This window comes from Acartia tonsa, chromosome 7 (genome assembly GCF_053477335.1).
Source record: "Acartia tonsa isolate MP-2025a chromosome 7, ASM5347733v1, whole genome shotgun sequence".
NCBI lineage: Eukaryota > Metazoa > Arthropoda > Copepoda > Calanoida > Acartiidae > Acartia > Acartia tonsa.
In genome coordinates this window covers 41,519,018-41,526,216 of record NC_137266.1, presented here as the reverse complement: position 1 = coordinate 41,526,216, position 7,199 = coordinate 41,519,018, and positions in this window count along the sequence as shown.

The window sequence follows — 7,199 nt, the reverse complement described above, 5'->3', positions numbered from 1 at the left end:
TCCAAGAAAAAAAGCAATCATTTGAAAATAAGATTACCAGTATTACAGACTGGCATAACCATTCTGTAATTAATTACTAGAAATATCTCCCTGGATCTCTTCAGATGAAAGGGAAAGAGAAAAGAGATTTGGGGGCAAGTGATGTGAACACGGAAAAAAGGGGCAGGCAGGCGTGTAGCTGGATGGGCAAGTATATGACCCGCACGCCTTCCTGCCCCTTTTTATCCTGTTTACCCTGGTGTCTCAAAAAAATAAATATAGCTTAAAAATGGAATAATGATGGAGAATTTTAAGAATAGTTCAAAAGTTTAAGACAGAATTTGTCTTATTTTTTCCCTATTTTCTTGAACTGTTTAAGACACTTTTTAAAGATAATATTCGTTGGAATTTTAACGGAAATTCACACTAATAAGGACTATTCGAAATTTTAAGAAGAGTAATGGAATAGGAAAATGAACTAAAACACCACCTGTTTTATTATTATCCTAAATTTTCAGAATAGTCCATAAACTAACACAAATTTGAAAAAGCAGGGGTGATTAATAATTTTCATGTTTTTTGGAAAGAAAAGACAAATTTAAATTTAGATTTTATGAGTATTTAGAATTTTTAATTTAAATGATAACAAATATTAAGCCCTGAAAAAGTGTTACCCTCCCCCCCCCCCCTCTAAGTTTTATTGCATATACCCCCCACTCCTCTTATACTACCTTTCCCTTTTTTATCAATTTCTACCCCCTTTTAATCCCATTTCCTCCTTTTTTCACCCCCTACTTCCTCTAAATATCCCCCATCCCCTTCCTTATTCCACCTTCCCCCCCTATTATCTCCTTCATCTACCCCCTACCCCTCTTTCTTTTACCCCCCGCCTCTCTTTCATGTACCCCCTACCTACCCCTCCTTCTTTTACTTCCCTCCCATTCCTCATTCCACCCCCGCCCCTTCTTGATTTATCCCCTTCTTGCTTGATCTAATTGTGTGTAGGGGGTGTCCACACCCCCTTGAAATTGAAATAGGGAACGCCTCCCTTCCCCTTTTTTCATCCAAAAAAAGAAGTCTCACAACCCCTGGCAAATCCCTTTATACTCCCTTCTCTTCTTACCCTTTCATAAAATCTTCTTAAACAGGTTGTTGACAAAGGAGTGCCAAACTAACCCATGCGGTAGGGGCGTGATTTAAATATATATAGTACACATTCATCTAAACTTAATTTAGGGGGTTACATATTATTACAACGTAGTTATAAGACTTGGGTAGCAATAAAATGAGACGTTGGGTATCCCTCTAACTGAACCGATTTTTGATTAGTCAACGGATCTAAATTTGTCTCAGCCAGGATATAATTAAAAGCCTAAATCAGCCAAGGATTAGCTGAGTACAATAGTTTTAAACTAAAAAAATTAAAAATAAAGAGCTAAATGAGTGATTGCGTCTTTCTCTTTTTATCGACAGACTTGGATATATCATTTTCATAATGAATGATATGTATTTCGCTTTTTAATGTCAGTTTATGTGTAAATTTGGTGAGCTACATTATTGAGTAGCGTTGTTAAGTGTGGATGGAAGAATTTTGTAATGAAAGCAAAAGTGGGGTAGAGGATAAGGGATGGGGTAGAAACCAGTTACAATAAATCCTGAATTTCTTGTCAGTGGATCAAATTCGACCCTTAAACAATAATATAAAGAAATTTGAAAAATATTTAATTTAAAAAAATGATTTCAAATATCTTAACTAAAATAACATTATATAAATAACAACAATCAATATTAACAATTCAGTTTCTTGGTTTGTCAGTTTTCTTTCAACATATATATGAATATGTCCTTTCACTTTGGTAATTGTCAGCAAACTGACTTAAGAAATAACTGACAAACATTAAAAATGAAACGTTTTTCTAAAGCAGCAAATTATTAGAATTAAACATTTAGTTACAATCTAATTTTATAGGATTCATCTATTATACCCAATAATATTAAAATGATAAATCTTATATTTGAAAAAGCTTTTTATTAGTAGCAGGCAGAATAAAATATAGCATAACAATCTATTAGAAGTTTTAAAGGAATACTTTCCAAGTAATATTATGTAGTAGAGCAGAAGGGTGTTGGGACTTAAATTTTGGGTTTAAAATAGGTATTCATGCAAAAAAGAAATGATTCTTTTTAAGAAAGCTGTCAATTCCCAAATTGTAAAGAATTCAATTTGTTCAAAAAAAATAAAAACAAGGCAAGTTGAAAGCTCTACTTAATTTAACAGTTGTGTTTATGCTTATTTGAGGTTAGGTTAGATTAAGCAGCGGTAAAGAGTGCCCTTAATGGTTATCAAAAAGTTTAAAAAGTAAAAAAAATATTTTTGATGATATGTATAATAGGGCGGGTTCATATCGGAATTAGACAAAGCGGGGATATGCAACAGATAAAATTAACCTTAAAAACATTTCTGACCGAAAGATAATTTTAAAAAATTGAGTTTTAGAACACGACCACTTAAAAATATAACTCATTACTTATTAGTATGCACATATGACATTCAAATTTTTTTTTTAATCAGAACTATGGCTTCATGGTGCTCCCTGGAAAGGCCTTGAGGAGCTGAATCAGGAACTTTTGTCCGTTTCAAAATATCTCGTTCCTAGCCTTAGAAATCACTAAAAAACCACAATTTTTTAAGGTTTATTGAGAATTGTCCAATTTGCAGAGTTCTTTTAGATTTTCTCAGGCTAGGAACGAGATTTTTTGAAATGGACAAAAGTTCCTGACTCAGCTCCTCAAGGCCTTTCCAGGGAGCACCATGAAGCCATAGTTCTGATTCAATAAATTTTTGACTCCCATTTACAAATAGCTATACAATTGAATGTCTGGTCGTCAGCGGTTTTAAGACTTAGAATAAATTTTAAATCATCCAGAGGTGTATTATATCTATATAAATTGAATGCAGATCCCCGCTTTGGCCTCAGAAAAAAAATGTCCAAAATCGACCCACCCTAATGTATAAACACTTTGTCTTATGTTACAAGCTAAGATATTTGACTTAATAAATACTTCACATCACATCCCCTCCTGAGAAAATTTTTTTGTTAATATTCTAAAATTTTAACGTCTTTTTCAATAATAATTCTAGGAAAAAAATAAGATAAGACTTATCTTCAAAAAAACGTTAATATTACAAGATTTATCCTATTACTATTCTATTAATATTTTTCTATTTTCCAAGTTTAAGAATGTAACAGTAATTGAATTTAATACAAGTATACCAGGGTATTTCCCCCACCTCCCTTCTCCATTTCCCTTTCTCGTCTACTTTTAAAAAGGAGGTGGGGATGAAGGGAGTGAAATATAGTATGGGAGGGGGGCCGTGTATTTATATTTGAACTACTCTCTGTCTGCAAAACTATATATATTCAAAACTAACATAGCGAGTAACGGCATTTCTTGCGCAAGTCCCCAAACTCAGTCAGAAACTGCTAAATTCTTGCACATTCCCTTTAAGCCAGTCCCCAAAGTCTGAGACTCCTAAAGATTGAATATTCGATCCATTGTCCCCTCCCTTACTCCCTGGTTTTAAGAACAGACGGGCGGACATGCCCTAATTATAGAGTAGCTAGAGTGTAATAATTAATCTTTTGTTCAACTCATAGAATTGTAAAATTTTAAATTTAGTAGCTTAAAAATATTGAGACTCAAGAGGAAACTCAAATGCAAAACACAAAGCACAAGCACAAAACCTAAAAGACAGTGTCATATCTGTTAACGCAAAAATCAGACATACGTTTATGGTCATTTATTTATTAAACATCTTTACTTCAGTATATTCCATTAAGTATTATACTTTCCAGTATGGCATCGAAACCTAAGAAAAAATATGTATTGTATCGCATTTTAAAGGATTTATTTGTGTTCTAGTTGCCGTACTTATGAACATTACCATTCTTTTTATTTAGATTCAAGCACGAGTCAGCACCTAAAATCAGCCAGTCATCTGCGTCTAAACGAGGAATCTTGAAACGCCAGAATCCAACCAAATAGAAATTGGTTTATGACGTAACCAGTTATTTTTGTTAGTGTTTAAAATGCCATACTTCAATATTTTTGTAGCTGTCTATAGTGCCCTATCAAAATGGGGATATATGTCACTGCTTTTGGCCTACCTATTCTATGACATCAGAAAATACCATATATCCCATCTCTTTTCTTGGGGATTTCTTTCCCCCTTCCCTCTACTACGTCGTCAACAGAATAGGTATGCCAAAAGCAGTGACATCTATCCCCATTTTCCTAGGGCACTAAAAACAGCTACATTTTCTACATTACAAGAAAGTACAAAAAAGAGTCTCAAAATGTAAACTAATGGTCTAAACTCAAGGATAGAATTGGAGAGGACAATGGGCTTTTTATTATACCAGTCCCCAAAGTTTTATAATAACGTTTTCTAATTTGTTGGCTTTAACACTTTGGAGACTTTCATTAAATTGGTAATTGGTTTTTTAAGTTGTCCAAACGTTTCAGCCACTAGTTGAAATCTACAGAAGTGGTAATATTGTGTATCATCATTGGGGATGTTCATCAATTTATCGGCAGCTATTGTCTTATCCCCTTAGATCCCTGTCTAAACTCTTATTAAAACTGGTGTCATAAACAAAAATCTTGTCATTATTTTTTTCATCCATTGTCATGCAATGGTTGTTCTCAGGGCTCGGCAGCCGCGTGTTAGCCACGACTAAGCCTCAAATTCAAACATCTGTTTTGATACTTTGATTTTTTTGAAAAAGAGGGATTGTCACATTTTGGGTAAGATTTAGACTTTCAGCTTACTTTCAAAATTGTTTAAAGTTTGATTACTCTAAGGCTTACAGACAGCTGACGCGCGGCTGCCGAGCCCTGGTTGTTCTAATGCAAAACAGCAAAATTACCTCATATACCCCAAATTTGGCGAAATTTCTGAAAATGATTAAAATTGTCTATTAAGCTATTGGATTCACTTTAATCTGTGGTCGCCTTTTGAGCAAAAAAATCCCTTTTTTGGAATACTGGTGATTAAAATGAAATAAAAAAAATATGCGCTGTTTTGCTAAAATGACCATAAAGTATTTTTACTAACAATTTTTTGCCTAATAAGTATTATTAGAAGTTTGAAAAGTGTTTTTTTTCTTCACTATATTTGCAGCATTTATATATTGTGATAAATATTGTAGTTTTTGTTATTGTTATTATATGTACTTTCCCTCAAAGTGCCTAACGTGCACAGAAACACCCCTGTTATTTTTTTCTCATGCTTAATCCCTGCGGGGCCTAAAGTTTTTAAATTATGCTCTCTTATCCCTTAGCTTTAAAACTTTGGGTACTTTTATTAAATATTGATTGCTTGGCTAGCAGTCCCAAACTTTTCAACCAATAATTTAAATTTACACAATTTTGTTTCTGATAATTGGGGATTTCAATTGTTTTCTGCCTTAAGATTTAAGTTTTTTTTCTAGCTACAGATTTTTTGCAAACTTTTGCTACTGTTCAATTTTATTCTATTTGTTAGTAGATTTTTTTGTGTATTGTAGTTTTTAGTAATAATACTTGTTAAACATTTTCTATTAAATAACAATTTAGCAGTAAATGCAAATCTGGTATGTTTTTATAGAAATCATTGGCATGTGACTAAGACCCATGAGGCTAACAAAACATGATATATGATCCTGTAATTCATCATTTTTCATATCCGCAGAAAACATTCATTAAAACCATACTAAAAAATATGTATTACATGACCAAAGAAATTTACATTGATATGCTTATTAACCAAATAACCATAGCTTTCCAATAAACTATTATGTTTTTTTTATTTTTTTTCGCAATCTTTTTGCAGTATTAAAAAATGATAATATTACAAATACCTAATAATGTAAAGGTGGCCTTTAATTTTACCTCATTTATGTGTTTGTTGATTTTTTTTGTATCTCAACGTCAACAGTGATCAATAAAAGTTTTGCAGTGTTTCATTATGTCTTTGAATTTTGTCATTTTGTTAAAATTGAAGCTTTTCTGCAATTAGGGTCGGTACGTCCGTCCGGAAAATTTAGCAATTCTTCGTTGATTTAGACATGTTAGAAATGTCCTATCGATTTGAAACTTTGCATGATGAATCCCATAACATTTAGGTACGACTTAGGAAGCGTACCAAATCCATTAACAGAATGTCCGTACTTTCATTTAAAACATATTGATGTAAGTATGTCCCTAAACAGTATCCTGTATCTAAGTAGTTTTACAATGAATTTACTTCCAAATTTTGTTTCGGCTTAAATATTTTTATTTTGCTTATTCAGTTTTGACACTCTTAAAGTGTTAATATTTGTTGTCCATTTCGGAGCTTCGCTTTTAGGATGTTGTCCGTACGTTTCAACGGAAAAGTGCTATAGTGAATTAACAATATCTAATTTTCATATATTTATTTAAGAAATTGTTATGATATGTCTACAGCGAAATACAAATTTCTTACATAGATTAAAATTCAGAAATAATTTTCCATATTTTTAGGATATAATTTTTTTTAGGGCTTAAAAATTGATATATCAAAAATCCATATATGCTTGTAGCTAAAAACCTTTTTTGCTGAAAATAAGTTACTTTTGTAAAATATATCATAATTTATTTTTTAATGGTTGTTACAATAGAAATAGAAGAATAGAAGCATATTCTGAACCCTTTTTTCGTCAAATCTAAGAAGGAACATTTCTAGCAGACAAAAGTATTGTTTACTTTCGACTCAAGCTGATGTGGATTCTTAAAAAATTATAGACTCGCTACTCGATAGTGAGGCAAAATTATTTTTGTGAAAAATCATCCAAAAGCACATTAAAAATCTACAAGAATTAAACAAAATCATATGTTAATAACCCTTTCAAGATTTTATTTAATTTTTGTAAATTTTTTTATTCGATTTTGGAGGATTTTTCACAAAAATAATTTTGCCTCACCAGCGAGTAGCCAGCCTAACTTTTTTTAAGAATCCACCTCGTTTCGAAGCTTTCAAATTTAAACGAAATTTTTGGGCAATTAATTCTGATTCCGCAAAGCTTTCTACTAAGAAAATATACTGTTTATAGCTGACTTTTATGTATGTATGAAATGAAAAAAAAACATGCATTCGTAACAAGATGTGTACAAAATTTCAACCAATGAAATTAAATGTATGTACCAATGCGATTCTC